Here is an 18,363-nt window from a genome sequence, read left to right on the forward strand (position 1 = left end):
ACATTTTTAATGATCTATGGTCATTATTCAGCTAAGAGGAGCGCAGAAAAAAAGACATACGAGCTACAGAATCCCCATCGGAATGAGCTCACTGACAGTTTTTCAGTTAACTCACTCAAAGTGCATTATTTTTTTGTTACACACATATTACTTTCTTTCTACTTTGTTTTATTGTTGTCCATTGTGATATATAGTCCTGTAGACGAGGAAGCAGAAGTGACCCAGCGTCTCCTACATTTTCCCTCCATTAATCCCCTTCCCCGTGAGTAATTCTTACATGATATTCTACGATATACCTCACCCTTCCAGAATTGGGAAAACCTATATTTAAGTCTGGTCCGTGGCTAAAGGGAGGAATTTCTGGGATGGATACCCCATAATTTAGACCATGACCTCAGCCTCTTTAAATTATTCTCCTAGCAGGGTATTTCTTTCCATTGGAAAGAGCTGACGAGGCTTCAATTACAATGAGATTCTATGATATGAAAACATTTAACCCCATTGTTGGTGACTGTACAAACTAATCCGGGCTCGTGCACACCCGCTGACCTGGATCATACTGTTCCCATGGGCAAAATATGATTACAGGCAAGCGGCGGGGGAAGGTGTACGCTTCCTCGTGCGCTTCCTGCAGGGAGGTCTCAAGACTGCGAGAATAATTAAGAACATAATCAGAAGTTCTACATCAGAATGTATGAGGTCAAAGAAATAATGCAGATGTTATAGAAGACAGCGATGAAGAGACTAGATAATTAGTGTTTAGATACTTAGGCAGCTTCTTGCAAAAGTATTCACACCCCATGAAGTTTTCCATGTTACTCCCATAAACGTAAATGTATTTTATTCTGATTTTAAGTGATATAGCTAAAGGAAATAATAAGGTTTTCTAAATATTTAAAATATATAAATCTGAAAATTGCAACGTGCATTTGTATTCAGCCCACCCTCATAAAATCCTGGGAGACCAGAAGTCACATAATTAGTAAATTGAGTCCACCTGGGTGTAATTTCTTCTCAGTATAACTACAGATGTTCTGTGAAGGCCTCATAGGTTTGTTGGAGAATATTAGGGATCAAACAGCAACATGAAAACCAAGGAACACACCAGACAGGTCAGGGATAAAGTTGTGGAGAAGAGTAAAGCAGGGTTAGGTTATAAAAAATAGCCCAAGGTATGAACATCTCAGCAATGCTTAAGCCATCATCCAATAATGTAAGGAATATGTCACAACTGCAAACCTACCAAAATATGTCCGTCCACCTGAATTGACCTCCCAGGGAAGGAGCACTAATGAGAGAAGCAGCCGAGAGGACCATGGTCACTGGAGGGGATGCAGAGATCACAGCTCAGGGGAGAATCTGTCCACCCAACAAGTATTAGTTATATAGTCCAGTAATCTGGCCTTAACAGTGGAGGAAGAAATACATTTTTGAAAGCAGGCCATAAGAAGTTCTATTTGCAGTTTGCAAAAACCCAATTAGGGGACACAGTGAGAATGTGGGAGAAAGTGTTTGGTAAGATGAGACCAAAGTAGAACTTTGTGAGCTAAGTGCAAAATGCTATGTGTAACAGAAAACTAACACTGCCCATTACTCTGAAAACATCATCCCCACTGTCACACATGGTGGAGGCTGCATCCTGCTGTGGAGAGGCTTTTCTTCAGCAGGGGCAGGGAAGCTGGTGATAGTCAATGGGAAGATGGATGGAGGTAAATACAGGACAATCCTAGAGGATAACTTGTTAGAGGCTGTAGAAGACTTGAGACTGGGGCGTAGATTCACCTTCCAGCAGGACAACGATCCTAAACATACTGCCAGAGCTACAATGGTGGGTTTAGATCAGAACATATTCATGTGTGGGAGCAGCCCGGTCACAGTCCAGACCAAATCCCATAGAGAATCTGTGATAAGACGTGAAAATTGCTGATCATAAACGTCTGCATCCAATCTCACTGAGTGAGAAGGGAAAATGTCACCTCCAGATGTGCAAATCTGGAGAGACATCAACCAGAAGACTCGCAGCAGTAACTGCAGGGAAAGGTGATCCAACAAAGTATAGACTCAGGGGGCTGAATACAAACGCACGTCACAATTTTAAGATTTATATTTTTATAATATTTAGAAAAACATTTATAATTTCCTTTACACTTCACAAATACTTTCAACTTAATGTGTGGGTGTAATGTGAACAAATGTGGAAAAGTTCACAGGGTATGAATAATTTTTCAAGGCACTGTATATATCATTATAGGATGCAGTGTGATTATTATCAGTGTATAGGTGTATCGTTATATAGTGCAATTCTTATTTTTCTGCTGCTCTCGTCAATAAGTGGATGGAGGTTTCATATGTGAGTGTAGGATGATGTGGGTGGATCTGAGAATTGTATCTTCATATTCTATCTTGAATGTAAAATCCATATGTTCCAGGTCACACTATGAATTTTTGTGGTGTGAGCGGCAGGACCAGGATCAGATTTACACTTTGGGGCTGCAGACTCCAGAGCTATGGCTTCCATCCTAACCCCTCTTTAGCATTTATGAACTTCCTATCTACCATTGCCCTCTGCTGGTCATATCTAAAATTGCACATTTATTTCCAAGCTACCATTGCCCTCTGCTGGCCATATCTAAAATTGCACATTTATTTCCAAGCTACCATTGCCCTCTGCTGGTCATATCTAAAATTGCAGTCAGCCTGCATCAGAGGCGCATCACAGTCGGACTGCTGCACGAAAGTCACGCTATAAGTCTGTGTGCACAATTTTTTAAGAGATCAAAAATAATATGTTTTCTAAGGAGGCGTTCACATTGCGTTCCTGTTTCCGTTCACAGTGACTCCATCTTCACCATTGTAGCCAGTGACCCCTGTCGGCGTATACATCCGAAACGTGTTTTGCGGGGGATTTGGATGAAAACTCCGACGGGAGCACTGAACAGAATGCAAATTTAGGGATTACATTTTTGCACCATATTCATGTACTAAATCTACACCACCTGGCAAAAAAAAAAAAAGCATCAAAACTGCATACGGTATGATGTGGTAGTGATGTGGTTTTTTGCCAGGAAATGTAGATTGGGTGCAGGAATATGGTGTAGAAATTTCAGCACCAAATCTGCATCTTTTGGCAAAAAAGCGGTTTTCTGTCAGGAGAGGTCTGTGAGTTTTCTGAGGTCCCATGATGTCAAGTTACCTGCAGTCACAGGTGGAGGACTGTGGGAACCTCCAGCTGTGACCGCAAGTAACCTGAGTGATGTCACCGCTGATCGTGCGACTCATACACTCTGCCTGAACATCACAGCGGGTGGTCATGTTCCGTGATCAAGCTATGTGACTTCAGATATGCAGCAGAACTGGAATCATTGAGGGACCTCGTGTTGATTACTTCAGACCTGCAGGGGTGTTTTGGGGGTTAATAAAGTGGTTAAAGAGGGGATTTTTTTTGTCTTTTATTCCAAATAAAGGATTTTTTCAGTGTTTGGGTTTATTTACTTTCACTTACAGATTAAGTGGGGGATGTCTCATAGACACCTCCCATTACTAATCTAGAGCTTAGTGGCAGCTGTGGGCTGTTATTAACCCCTTGTTACCCAGATTCCACCACACCAGAGCAATCAGGAAGAGCCGCATAATGTGATGGGATTTTTGCATCTAATGGATGCGACAATTCCGGGCGGCTGCTGGCTGATATTCTTAGGCTGGGGGGCTCCAAATAACCATGGGTCTCCCAAGCCTGAGAATACCAGCCCCCAGCTGTTTGGCTTTATCATGACTGGGTATCATTTATTTAAATAATTAAAAAAAAAGCCGCATGCGGTTCCTATAGTTTCATACACAGCCAAGATAAGCACACAGCTGGGGGCTGCATGCTATAGCCGTATGCTTTATCTGTGCTGGGTATCATAATACGGGGGGGACTCTACAACAATTTTTTTTTATATTTTATTTTTACTGTACGATAGACCCGCAGACTGGGTCTGTGCTTGTAAGCATCAGGAGTGTGACGGTGACCTGAGGGCCCAGGTGTGTGGTTGCCGGTGAAGTACTACCAGAACCATAGAACCGACTGGGTACAGAATCCTAGGTCACGCAAACGCTTCAGGCAGACCTGATAAAATCTGCACAGTGAGGGGACCATCAAGGACCTCACTGACCTTGAAGTTCGGGACACAGTAGCAACGGGAGAACCGGGAAACAGGACCAGAGACTCCGGCCCCACAGGGTTCACGCTACCGTCATACGGACTACCGTTGAGAGACTACCAGGAGGGGACCCCCAGATGCTCCAAGCCTCGGGGACCCACCAACCAGAGACAGGTGCAGGGGAAAGAAGCCACCAGGTCACTATACTGGCACTGGGACTAAGGGGACCAGCCTTCCTCGGGTGACCAGTTTGCAACAGACTGTGAGTAAAAATACCAGTTACACTGCAACCCCTTGTGTGGCCTACCTTCTTTCCGCACCCATCAACATTACCTATCCTCTGGGGCCCGGCCCTACTAGCAGAGGGCCTAACATCCAGGCTGACATCAACACCAGCCCCAGTAGTGAGATCTGTGCAGCGGCGGCTTTCCACATATAGCTGCATACCACAAGTGGCGTCACGACAAACATTTTATTTTTATTTTTTCCTTGTACAAATCCCCCTTTAAGCGACCCCCAGGGTCACGGAACCGGGCAACGGCCACCCAGTGAACGATCTCAGTAGTATACAGCTCGGGACCGAGTACCCCAAAGCCCTGGGGTGCGTCAGTTGGGCGCCCTCTAAAAATTATGTGAGGGTCACCTGATGGCCCTCCAAAATTTATGTGTGATGGCCATCTGATGGCCTTTTAAAAATTTGGAGAGAGGTCCGCATTATGACCCTGTTAATATGGTGGAGGAGGACAAGAAAAAGAAGAAATTATGAACCGTTTACCTTTTCTGAGTGGGAAGGGGTGCATGAGAATACACTAGAATACACTAGAAAAAAAGGAACCTTTGATTTGGCTTTATGCTCCTCTGCTGTCATCTGGTAGCCCGGATATTAAAGCTTTGTTCACATGTATTTTTGCTGCATTTTTTTTGAATACCACCAAAAGCAATGAGATTTCAGAAATCTCATGGGTTTTTTTTCTGTCTGAAATGGAAAACTGCTGCTTGTGAACATTGCCTGAGGCAGGGGTCTCAGACCCTACTGGGTATGTGGGCTACACAGAGAAAAAAAAATGAATTTGGGAAGGGGTCGCATTCTTTGCAGGACAAAGTGACTTTTACTTTACACATTGGAACCGTAGGAAGGACGTAATTTCAGCTACAGGGGCGACCGTCTGATAGCCCAGCTCCAACATCCATCTCTACGGAAGAACCTTTCAGCTTTTTGAGAGTTGGGTGGAAATCATCATCTCTGAAAATAGGGACCCACAGCTGCACCCCAACAGTTTGAACAGCACTCCTAGAAGAGTCAATACCCTGAGACCACAAGGGGGGCACGTAGACCCTTACTTTGTCACTGAGGATGATTTAATTCTCCAGGAATTACACCCCTACTCCTCCTGGGAGGGTCTGCTGGAAAAATGCTTGAGTTCCCCATTGACGTCCATTATATTCCTTACTCGAGTGGAGCCTGTCTGAGCATCCAACCTGCTCGATTCGAGTACGGAGCATTTTAGTGCTCGATCCATCACTATTTATCAGCACAAACCATGATATACTGTTCCAAATAAAGTGCCCAAAATCCAAATGTGAGTCCTTATTTGCTCTTTGTTGATAATGATCTTCCAAAACCCCCACATTTATCCCTGTGAGGGCGGCCGCGGAGTAACCAGACAGGGGGAGCTCCAGCAGGAAATCATTACGTCAGCGCATAAACAAAGAATTTTGAGATATTTGTCCAAAGAACATCAGACTTTTGTTCTGGGGATTTTGGCGCAGGTTTTCATAAATCACATAAAAGAGATTATGTAAGAAAAAAAAAATTATATATCATAAATATCCAAAACATTTATTTAAACAGAAACAAAATGAAAATGTTATTAAATTATGAAGCATAAGCAGTCCTCACGTTTGTACTAGAACATGATGTTACCAGTGATTGCCTGATGATGGTGCCAGAAGAGCAGCCGAAGAAGACATGGTCACCAAAATAAAATAGTGACTGAATACGATGGTATCCTAGAAGTCCAAAGTGACTCTCCAACGATCCTTGTCATATGAGTTAGGATTTATGCCAGATCAGAACCTCAATTTGCAGACAAAGTGTTTCGGGGTGGTTGCCCCTCATCAGTGCAAAGTATGAGATCTGATCTGGCTGTATGAGAAGCTATAATGGGGTCTAAGGGAACTCAAATCATCAGGACAGTTACACAATTGGCTGACAAATGATGGACGATGCTACGGCTGTTTCCACTACTAGGCTAGTTATTGGAGAACTCACAGTAAGCGTATAGTATATATACCTCCAATTCTGGCTCAGGAACGTGTACCGCCCCAGCAGCGGTCGAACCGCTCGGATGCGGGTGTCACTGCTCGCGGCTCGAGGGTCTCCGGACCCGGGGGCTCAGGGTCACTCTAAAATGTGATGGGGGGTTATTTACAGGGGATTAGATAGTTTGTGATACCACCCGTGGTGTGCTGTAATAGGGAGTACCACCGCTGCCGTTGGGAGTTCCCGGGGTGATGGAACGGGGACAGCCAGATGACATTACCCTCCACGGGTAGGGAAGGCCCCAGGACTGTGGATGGTGGGATGGATTGCAGGGGAGCGCAGGTTCGCTGGGAGCAGGGGGTGATCAGGAATTCACTCAGAAGGAAAGCAGACGCTGACAACGTGGTAAACCAAGTCTCTGGGTGCCGCTGCCCTCTTGGGGGAGTTTGTCCGGGTTCCGTCCCCTGCAGTACTGCCTGATGGTCTGGAGCCTTCCTCCATGCACAGATTTTAGTGGTTTCCAAGTGGCCCTTGAAGCTGTCCGGGCCCCGGTCCCCACTTTTTGGTGTGAAGAGGAGCTGTGCTCTCAGGAGCTCACGTTTGGGATTTCAGTGGGCTGCTTTGGTTGGAAATCCCTATCCCCCTCATTGCGCTAGTGCCCCCGGTCTCTGAGCTTCGTGGGGACAGTCCATAAAGACCCTATCCTCCGCAGGTTAATTGCCGGGTTGCTTGAAGCCTCTCCCCGACCTAGGGTCCAGTACCTCAACGTGCCTTCAGCCCCAGACCGGCTATTGTACTTGAGCTACCGACCATCCTCCAAGACTAAGGGGTACTTTGCACGTTGCAACATCGCTACTGCGATATCGTCGGGGTCAAATCGAAAGTGACGCACATCCGGCGCCGGTAAAAACGTTGCAATGTGTAAAGCCTAGATGCGCCGATAAACGATCGCAAAAGCGTCGTAAATCGGTGATCTGTGTAGCGTCGGCCATTTTCATAATGTCGCACAAATAGGAGATACGATGTTGTTCCTCGCTCCTGCGGCAGCACACATCGCTGTGTGTGAAGCCGCAGGAGCGAGGAACATCTCCTTACCTGCCTCCACCGGCAATGCGGAAGGAAGGAGGTGGGCGGGATGTTTACGTCCCGCTCATCTCCGCCCCTCTGCTTCTATTGGATAGCTGCCGTATGACGTCGCACGACCCGTTCCCTTAGGAAGGAGGTGGGTCGCGGACCAGAGCGACGTCGCAGGACAGGTAAGTCCGTGTGAAGCTGCCGTAGCGATAATGTTCGCTACGGCAGCTATCACAAGATATCGCATCTGCGACGGGGGCGGGTACTATCGTGCTCAGCATCGCTAGCATCGCTAGCATCGGCTAGCGATGTCGCAGCGTGCAAAGTACCCCTAAGTCCAGGTACCCAGTCCCAATATCCCACGACTGGGTCTCCGACTCCTCCGGGTCCAGACCACCATCTGCAGCCCAATCTACTTCTGCCCTGGGAGCTCCAACTCCCAGCTTTCCCCAAGCTCCTCACTGCTCAAGGGCTACTCTGAACTCTCTTCTCCTGGGAGCTCCACTTCCCAGCTTCCTCTCACTTTGCTCCCCTGGAGCCGACTGACTTGTCGCCTCCCACCTCACTGCCTGACCCCTAGGTGGGCGGCCCTAGTCCAGCATGGCAGCCCACTGGTGTGCCTGACATGGTGTGGTGCGAGGTGTGATTGGGATTTTTGGATGCTGATGGAGGCAGTGCTGGAAGTTGGGAACCCAGAACCAAGAGGGGTTGAGTCCTGCACTGGGAGATAGTGTGCAGTACCCTGTGACGACCTGACCAGTCCAGGGGCGTCACAAACCTATATACCTGTAAGGTAACTGCCAACTCCACAACCCCTTGGTGTCTGCACTAATGTAACCATGGTTAGTGCCTCTTCATTATTTGATGATCTTTGGTCTCACCTGCACAATAAGATCCTTTTGTTTGTTCCTCATTCTCTGCAATTATCCTCCTATTGTCATGAAACCTTCTTTCATTTGCACATAGTAACGAGGTTCTGCTCAGTACACAGCACCCTCTGACTGCTTGTTTTGCATCTATTGTAGCAGATATTTGTCTCTTGCTGTGACCGTACACAATACACAGTGATCACTTTTACATAGGGTAGCAAGAGCTTAGATGCTTCAAATATGGAGATTCTATGTCTTAAGGGCGCTATACACATTAAGTTAATTTTGTTCAACTTACAGACACGGTAATATCGGAGAGCAATTACTGGAGAAGGACATCATGGTCGGAAGAATAGAAGGAACAAGGTGAAGAGGAAGACCAGCAACCCTGGCGGACCTATCTAGGCGGAGAAGACCCTGGTTGACCTATCTTGGTGGAGAAGACCCTGGTGGACCTATTTAGGAGGAGAAGACCCTAGTGGACCTATCTAGGCGGAGAAGACCCTAGTGGACCTATCTAGGCGGAGAAGACCCTAGTGGACCTATCTAGGCGGAGAAGACCCTAGTGGACCTATCTAGGCGGAGAAGACCCTGGTGGACCTATCAAGGCAGAGAAGACCCTGGTGGATCTATCTAGGCTGCACAAGATCGATCTTTCTACAGAGCGTTCATCCATCAAGTTGCCATGGCTCAAGATCAAGTTGAAACCTGTTTAAAGAAAAGAGCAAATCTATTTGTTTCCAGTGAAATATGGCACCACCAAAGGATTCTGGAAGCAGCCCTCTTGTAGAGAACACAAGAGAATTTGGCAAACTGAGTGCTGCAGTGAATGGAGGAGTCAGGAGAGATGGCAGCCGGCCAAACTTTCGGCCAATTGTGCTTTGTTCGACAGTCATCTATGTTAGAGACTTGCCGATTTCTGCCACTTTCTGTAACACAGACTTGGCTGGGTAAATGGGGCAGCATCTTTCTTGCCCAAAGAGCTCATTACCAACCCAATTACTTGCAAAACTGTTCCCTGGCTGGAGGAGATCCTTGTCACTGTTAGGGTCACCCGCATAGGAGATAAAAGGGAAGAGGCAACTGCACCCATGAGTTCTAGGGGTAGGAGGCAGAGGAGATATTGGAGGGGTGCTGCTGGATGGTCATAAATGATCATTTTCTAGAGACCTTCCAAGCTGTTGGACCATCATAAGAGCTGGAAAATTTACCGGGTGAAGCAGCAAGTGGAGTACATTTGCAAATACTGTATACTGCACAAATAACGTGAGAAAGTATTCGAAGGCTCGATTCACGAAAATCATGTAGTCTATACAGGCTGCCCGTCAGCAGATGATGGAACAAAATACTGTGAACCCTTGAAATCCTTGGGTGATCTGATTAAGGGTCCCGTTACACATAGCGATGTTCCAGCGATCCCAACAACGATACGACCTGGTCAGGATCGCTGGTACGTCGCTACATGGTCGCTATTGAGCTGACAAACAGGCAGATCTAATTAACAACGCAGCAACGATACGGCGATCCGCATAACGACCTCGGCGTTTGTTGGGACCCTGTCACACAGCAGCTATTCTGACGACTCAGACCTCGATAGAGGCGTAGTGTTTCCACCCAACGAGGTGGCTCGTCGTTGTTCTGGCGTCAAACACAGCGATGCATGCTGCCCAGCGGGACACCAACGATCAAAAATGAACCAGGACGTTCAGGTACGATCGGCAATATCGCAGCGGGGGGCCGGTCGCTGCTATGTGTCACACGTAGCGAGATCGCTAGCGAGGTCGCTGTTGCATCACAAAGCCTGTGAAGTTTCAGCGCTCTCGATAACGACATCGCTATGTGTAACGGCGCCTTAAGACTCTCATAGTCTCCACCTCCGTTGGCTGCTCAGCCAGAAAGCGGCTCCTTATACTGTTCCAAATAAAGTGCCCAAAATCCAAATGCGAGTCCTTATTTGCTCTTTGTGGATAATGATCTTAGAAAACCCCCAAATTTGTCCCTGTGAGGGCGGCCGAGGAGTAACCAGACAGCGGGGAGCTCCAGCAGAAAATCATTACTGTACGTCAGCGCATAAACAAAGAATTTGGAGATCTTTGCCCAAAGAACATCAGACTTTTAATCTCAGGATTTTGGCACATGTTTTCATAAATCACATAAAAGAGATTATGTAAAAAAATAACCCCAAACCATTATATATTATAATAGTCAAAACAAACAAACAACACAAAAATAAAATAAAAATGTTATTAAAGGAATGAAAATGTATAAAACGGCATTGGCATATCTTGGTCTAATTAGGAGACTCTTCTGGGGGTCAAAGCTCCACAAGTGATTTGGTGGAGGATTATTAGACTGATAGTGACTGAATACCGCCATACCATGACCATAATAATGCGAAATAGTGACTGAATATTGCCATACAATGACCATAATAATGCCAAATAGTGGCTGAATATTGCCATACAATGACCATAATAATGCCAAATAGTGGCTGAATATTGCCATACGATGACCATAATAATGCCAAATAGTGGCTGAATATTGCCATACGATGACCATAATAATGCCAAATAGTGGCTGAATATTGCCATACAATGACCATAATAATGCCAAATAGTGGCTGAATATTGCCATACGATGACCATAATAATGCCAAATAGTGACTGAATATTGCCATACGATGACCATAATAATGCCAAATAGTGACTGAATATTGCCATACAATGACCATAATAATGCCAAATAGTGGCTGAATATTGCCATACGATGACCATAATAATGCCAAATAGTCACTGAATACTGCGACCATGACCACATAACACAAAAAAGAGAATGAATACAGCTATGCTGTGACCGTATAATAAAACCAAATAGTGACTGATAGGACAATACCACCAAATATTTACTAAATACATTGACCACGTGAATAACATCAAACAGATTTTTAAATTTACTATTATATTTAATTAATATGTTCCGCCCGAACAGGGACTTGAACCCTGGACCCTCAGATTAAAAGTCTGACGCTCTACCAACTGAGCTATCCGGGCTCTGTGTCAGCTTTCTGCATTATTTTCTATGTCCTGTACATGGAAACAGTATGGGGAGCAAGGGGGAAATGTATACAGACACATTATGGGGAGCAAGGGGGTAAATCTGAGGATATGGTATGGGCAGCAAGGGGCAGGGTGGGAAGAGACAAAGCAGGGGGAGCGAGGGGGAAATGTATGAAGACACTGTATGGGGAACGAGGGGGAAATGTATGAGGACACTGTATGGGGAGAGAGGGGGAAATGTATGAGGACACTGTATGGGGAGTGAGGGGAAAGTATATGAGGACACTGTATGGGGAGAGAGGGGGAAATGTATGAGGACACTGTATGGGGAGTGAGGGGAAAGTATATGAGGACACTGTATGGGGAGAGAGGGGGAAATGTATGAGGACACTGTATGGGGAGAGAGGGGGAAATGTATGAGGACACTGTATAGGGAGTGAGGGAAGAATGTATACGAACCCAGTATGAGGAGGCAGAGGGGAATGAGAGTGGAGGTAGTGATGAGAAAGTATGGGATGAGAAAAACATGAAGGGGCACAGAATAGAGACTGGGTAGTGGGGATGGGCGGTGTGAAGAGGGGGCACAGTGTGAAGCCATACCAAGGAGGGTGAGTGTGATGAGGGGCACAGCATAGAGATTGGGCAGTATAGGAGGGCATAGTGTAGAGGACAATGTGAAGGGGCGGCTCAGTATGGAAAGGAGAGGGCAGTGTCGAGGATATGTGTCAAAAGAGAGACAGTGTGTGCATCATATCTTGTGCAGACAAGACAGTGAGGGACAAGTATTTATTGGGGGCACAGCATAGGGCCAATATTTTTTATGTGAGTATAATAATCATTCAGTTTTTAAGAGTACCGTACCAGGATGTGCTGCAGAAGAGCGGAGAGGTCTGCAGAGACCGGCTGTGGATGTGAAACGTGATCATGGCGTCCGGACAAGATGAAGAAAAGAAAGAGACGACTCTGATAGGAGGCAGCATCATCCATAAGGTATCTGGATGTAAATGTTTATTTGTGATACTGACTAATTCTAATCAGTACTGTGGTTCCCGTATGGTCTGCAGTGTGATGATGACTGATGACTCCCAGTATCTCCTTACCATTGTTAAGGATGTATTGGAAGTTATAGGTTCATGCAATACAAATGTATATGGGTCTGACCTGACATTACAATTGATGTACTATGTAGTAATGGTGGATCTGGTGATGTATTCCTTGTAGCGCTGGCTTTCCTAGTGTGCCGGTGGTCCTAGCGCCATGGCCCTGCTCCCTCCTCTTTCCTGCATGGTCATCCTCCTGCTACATGGTCCCCCGCCCCTGTGGCCATCCGCATATCATGTGGTCCCTTCTTTGCCATCCGCATGTGGTGTGGTCCCTGGCTCGTCTGGGGCACCCTTGAGGCTTCAGTTGTCACAGGGTACTGCATCTCACTTAGGGTGCAGTACTCATCCCGAGTAAGGAAGAGGTTAATTGCTGGTGTTTCTCACATTCAAAAACCACACACAGTTAGGTGTTTTCTCACTGGGATTGGCCTAGGGTAGACAGGGGTGTGGCCATCAGAAGGCATGGGACTTTCCTAGTCACTAGGACAACTACCTGGGGGGCGGGCACCACTTGAGAAAAAGGAAGGAGCATCTTCACACTAGGTATTTACCCCCAGACACAGCTTGGGGTGAGGTGCACAGTCAGGACCTCGGTCCAGGCATCACCTTTGCACTTCTGGGAGCACTACAAGACCCGTGGCTTAAAGCAGGCAGCTCAGCTTGGGCACTCTACAGCTACCAGGGATTCAAGGGTCTGCGGAGAGTGCAGGAAACACCTGCAGGCCGTTCCATGTTCCATACACGGGATTGGAGGGACCCCGACCAGAAAGGACACACAGTGGGAACACCAGTGGTGACCTCTGAATTATCTGGGATTGGCTGGGGCCCATCACGGGAGAGACTGACACTCCAAGGGTGACAACTGGACTGTGAGTAAAAGACCTTGAACCGCAACCACTGAGTCAGTCCTTAATTGCCGGCACCATCGCCCCGCGCTCCGGCGCCAACGGCCACTACCACCCCCATCATCCTCCCTTGGGCCTGGCTCTACCTGTGGGGAACAGAACCATCCCGGCTGTGACACAATCTTCCCCAGAGGACAGCACTCGCAGCGGCGGCTTATCCTTGGCCACACACCACAGGTGGCATCACGAGACAAATACTACCTCCAACATCTTCATCATCCCACTATTCTTTCCTACATCCCTTTTTGTGGGCACCTCAGGGTCACGAAACCAGGCAGGGCCACCCATGACCTCCCCTGACCCTTCACCGGCCCGGTGACGAGTATACCCCAAGGCCCCATGGGGTGCGACATGTCCCTCTCCCGTATTCCCACGTGTGTGTCGGTCCTGAGCTCCTGCCCAAGTCCAGTCTTTGGCTCACGCCCACCCGTGGCCACCCACATATCATGTGGTCCTCTGTGTCCCTTCTTTGCCATCTTCGTGTGGTGTGGTCCCTTGCTCATCCCTCTCGCAGATTCCCACGTGTGTGTCGGTCCTCATCTCCTGCCCAAGTCCCAGGTCTTATACATAGTACGTGAGTTTTCCTGGTCTCCAGCCTAGGGGGTGCGAACCTGCATCCTGCTCCTTTAAGAGGAAGCATGAGCACCTTGCAAAGGTGTCCCCAGGGTATAACTGGGATGTTCCAGGTACTTAAGGCTCCCTCATCAGAGCAATGCATTAGGATTCTGATCATAGCCTGTGTGTTGGTTCTTTCTGTCTGCTCTGGTTTTCCAGCCTCCAGCACCAGTCCTGAATAATACCAGTACTGCACTGTCTGTCCTATCTGTTTCCCTGGACCTGTCTTGTCTGTTCCTTGGTACCACTCTTTGTGCTGCACCTGTATCCCCACTCCCCTGCACCTGTTGTCCTGTCTGCCTCATACGTTCTGGCTGCACCTGTGTCCAATATTATGTGCCTGATGTCCATTCCTGAGCCTGATGATCTGGACCCTGACGAGTTCCCGTGGAGGGTCTGCCCTGCCTGCACCTGTGTCTAATGTCCCACACATGGTGACCTGAGCCTGATGACCTGTATCTGAAGTTCCTTACGTACCCTTGCCTGTCCAGCTGTTCCCCATTCAGACTGTGCCTTGTGTTCTGCCCTGTTTGTCCAGCCAGTGCCCATCCTGTCTATGACTGTGTCCACCTGTCCTGCTTTCTCCCTGCACCGCTCAGCTGCCACAGTCCCTGTTACTGCACTGGGAGTGGCACCTGGCATACGTACTCATGGTGGGCTCTTAGTTAAGACTCTCCCATGAAAGGGTAAGCATGGATCTCCCCTGTGGTCCAGTGGATCCACTCCTGCTCACCATGTTCACAAGCAGTGAGCATTACATTACTGTACTAATGAGGGTTTTGATGCTGTTTTTCTGTACTGATGGGGTTATATGGATGTATTTCTGTACTGCTGGTGGTTCTCGGGATTAATGTCTGTACTGCTGGTGGTTATGGTGATGACTTTTATACTGTTGGTGGTTGTGATGATGAATTTTCTGTACTGCTGGTGGTTGTGATGCTGTGTTTCTGTATTGCTGGTGGTTCTCGAGATTAATTTCTGTACTGTTGGTAGTTCTGATGATGACTTTTTATACTGTTGGTGCTTGTGATGATGAATTTTCTGTACTGCTGGTGGTTGTGATGCTGTGTTTCTGTACTGCTGGTGGTTGTGATGCTGTGTTTTTGTACAGATAAAAGTTCTAATCATGCATTTATGTACCTCTGGTGGTTTTGGTGATGTATTCCTGGGCTGTTTTTAGTTCTGATCCTGTACACAAGTAACAATTCATAACTTGTAAGATTAGGTTATACATGGCTGTATAAAAGAAGTTGTCCACTACCTTAACATCGATGACCCATTAATAGGATAGGTCATCAATGTCTGATCGATCGGGGTCCGGCACCCCCCGGTCTTCTCTTCTCAGTAACAGTGGCAGCAGCAGGTAGCCGCAAATGATCGTTTCTGGAGCTGCTCCATCTTCTGATAGTGGCTTTGGCCAGGAACTGCACATCCGCCCCATTGAATTAAATAGGAGGCGGATGTGCAGTACCCGACCGGGGTCACTATAAGAAGATGGAACAGGTCATCAATGTTAATATAGTGGACAACCTCTTTAATAAAGTATAGTGCCGTTTAGTTTAGGGTTACTATGTTTTTAACTATGTTAGAAGCATTAAAAGGGTTTGTCCAAGTTTGTGATAAAAATCTACAGTTTCTCTATGTATCACACTATGTGACTGCAGACTTCTGATTTCTCACAGCGCACACTGCACACTATAAGGATTCTTTTCTGCTGGCGTTGAGCATGGGAGGCCACAAAACCGCAAGTATGTGATTTACAAACTTGTAGCCACGTGCCTACTATATATTCATGGCCTTGCTCAATGAAAAAATTGAGTGAGGCTGGGTGGACATGTCTAGTAGGAATGTGGCCAGAAGTATACAGTCCACTATCGCCACTGGCAAGGGAGGATCCTAAAAGCGTGCAGTGTGTGCTGTGAGAATTCAGAAGTCTGCAGTCACCTAGAGTCACTGCAGACTTTCAACTCAAACCTTGACAACCCCTTTAATTATAAAATTAAGCAATGTAGCACCCTCAATTCTAATAGCATGAAATAAACTCACTGTCAGGATTCAGCTCTACTTGCTGGTCCCAGCAGTCATCACATGGCCGCTCCACTCATATGCAATTTGCAGACTTCTGCACATGTGACAATTGGCTTTTCTTCCTGCTTCTCTCAGTTTTTCATTGAGCATTGAGAGAATTATGAAGGACAGCTCGTTGGCAAGTGACTGTAAGTCTGCGAATCACATATGAATGGGCGGTCACATGGGAGGAGGGGGGGCGCCAAACTGAATTCTTACCCCTGTGCTGGAAAGCCTAGATACACCTCTGACATAATAATGCCAAATAGTAACTGAATACTGCTATACCATGATGACCTAATGCCAAATAGTGACAGAATACCGCTATACGATGACCAGTTAATGCCAAATAGTGACTAGATATCGCCAAACTATGACCACTTAATGCAAAATAGTAACTGAATACCGCCATACCATGACAACGTAATAATGCCAAATAGTGACTGAATATCCCCATACCATGATCATTTAACTGTGACGATGACCAAATAATAACACAAAAAAAGTGACTGAACTATACTGTGACCATATAATAACATCAAATTGTGAGTGAACTCCGCCATACCATGACCATATAACACCAAATAGTTGCTAAATACTTCCCTATAGAAAAAAATATTAAAAACTATATTATTAAAAACTTCCGCCCAAACAGGGACTTGAACCCTGGACCCTCAGATTAAAAGTCTGATGCTCTACCGACTGAGCTATCCAGGCCCTGTGCTTACAAGCATGTGAATGATCTTTTGCAGGATCTTTCCGCTGTCTGACTGCTCTTCTTTTGGGGTAACATGGAGAAATCCCCTTCTATTATGCCTCCTGTCTTCTATGTCCTGGAAGGAAACCTTCTTCTATCCATTATCCAGTAGTCCATTAAAAGCCGACAGTCCACATGAGTGAAAAATATTACCTGGTTCTGGAATTACAAGTCATAGTATGTCCATACTGAGGTGAGATCACTGAGTCTAATGAGGTCACCTGAGGTCAGGTTACCTGCGGTCACAGGTGGAGGACCGTGGAAACCTCCAGCTGTGACCGCAGATAAACTGAGTGATGTCACTGCTCATCGCTGCAGCTCAGTCAGTCTCTGCCTGAAGCTACGGTGTGCAGACATGTTTTGTGATCACGTGCTGTGATGTTAGCATGTAGCAGAGCTGGGATCATTGTGGGACTTCATGTGGATTATATCAGAACTGGGTGTTTTTGGGGGTTAATAAATTGGTGAAAGAGGGTGGGTTTTTTTGTATTTGTGAAATAAAGGATTTTTTCGGTGTTTGTGTTCATTGCTTTTCACTTACAGATTAGTAATTGAGGGATCTCACAGACGCCTCCCATTACTAATCTAGGGCTTAGTAAGACCTGTGAGCTGTCATTAACACCCGATATTACCCCGATTACCACTGCACAAGGGAAATTGGGATGAGCCGGTTATAGTGCCGAAATAGTCACATCTAATAGATACGACAATTCAAGGCATCTGAGGGCTTCTATTTTTAGACTAGGACGGCCCAATAACCATGGGCCTACCAAGCCTGAGAATACCAGCCCCCAGCTGTTGGCTTTATTATGGCTGGGTATCAAAATTGGTTGGACGATAGAAAAAATATTAAGAACTATGCCATTAAAAAACTTCCGATTTTCTCCTGAGGTGATCTGCCCTCTGATTTTCCTTTCTGGTTACACAGTATCATTGACCTGTGCACACATTCTAATGGCTTTTTGTTGCAGTTTCTGCCATCTGACTGCTCTTCTTTTCTGGTTACATATTATCACCATTATACGTACCGCCCATTAGTTTCTATGTCCTTTAGGGGAACCTTCATTTCTGAGAAACTTGTCAAGCAATGCAGAGATAATCCCATAAAACTTAATGTTTGAATTGGGGGAGGACGCTGCTATCAGCCATTTATAACGAGTTGGGGTGGGAGAGGATTGTACCAGAGATTTATAATAAATTATGTATAGGGAATGATGCTATCAGTGACTTATATTGACTTGTGGCTGGGGATAGTCACTATCAGGGACTTACAATGCATTGGGGGGTTGGGGAGGATACCATCAGAGACTTATACTGAATTGGAGGGTGGGTCAGGATGTTACCAGGGACTTATAATGAAATGGGTATAGGGAATGATGCTATCAGGGATTAGCTTGCATTTTTCAAGAGCTCCTTCTTTCCTCAACCTGAATCTACTAAAATGTTAGTGCTGCACTCATCATCTCCCACCTCGACTACTGCAATATCCTCTTGTGTAGACTCCTTGCTAAC

General features: G+C 46.4%; 2 non-coding genes across 2 annotated transcripts; both read right to left on the reverse strand.

The window, feature by feature from the left end:
* Nucleotides 1-11,325: 11,325 nt before the first annotated feature.
* TRNAK-UUU (transfer RNA lysine (anticodon UUU)) lies at nt 11,326-11,398 on the reverse strand. Its single transcript has one exon. It is a non-coding gene; the product is annotated as a tRNA-Lys (tRNA).
* A 5,340-nt stretch (nt 11,399-16,738) lies between these two features.
* Nucleotides 16,739-16,811, reverse strand: TRNAK-UUU (transfer RNA lysine (anticodon UUU)). The gene has a single exon. It is a non-coding gene; the product is annotated as a tRNA-Lys (tRNA).
* Between the last annotated feature and the right edge of the window lie 1,552 nt (nt 16,812-18,363).

Source organism: Anomaloglossus baeobatrachus, chromosome 4 (genome assembly GCF_048569485.1).
Source record: "Anomaloglossus baeobatrachus isolate aAnoBae1 chromosome 4, aAnoBae1.hap1, whole genome shotgun sequence".
In the NCBI taxonomy this organism is placed as follows: Eukaryota; Metazoa; Chordata; class Amphibia; order Anura; family Aromobatidae; genus Anomaloglossus; species Anomaloglossus baeobatrachus.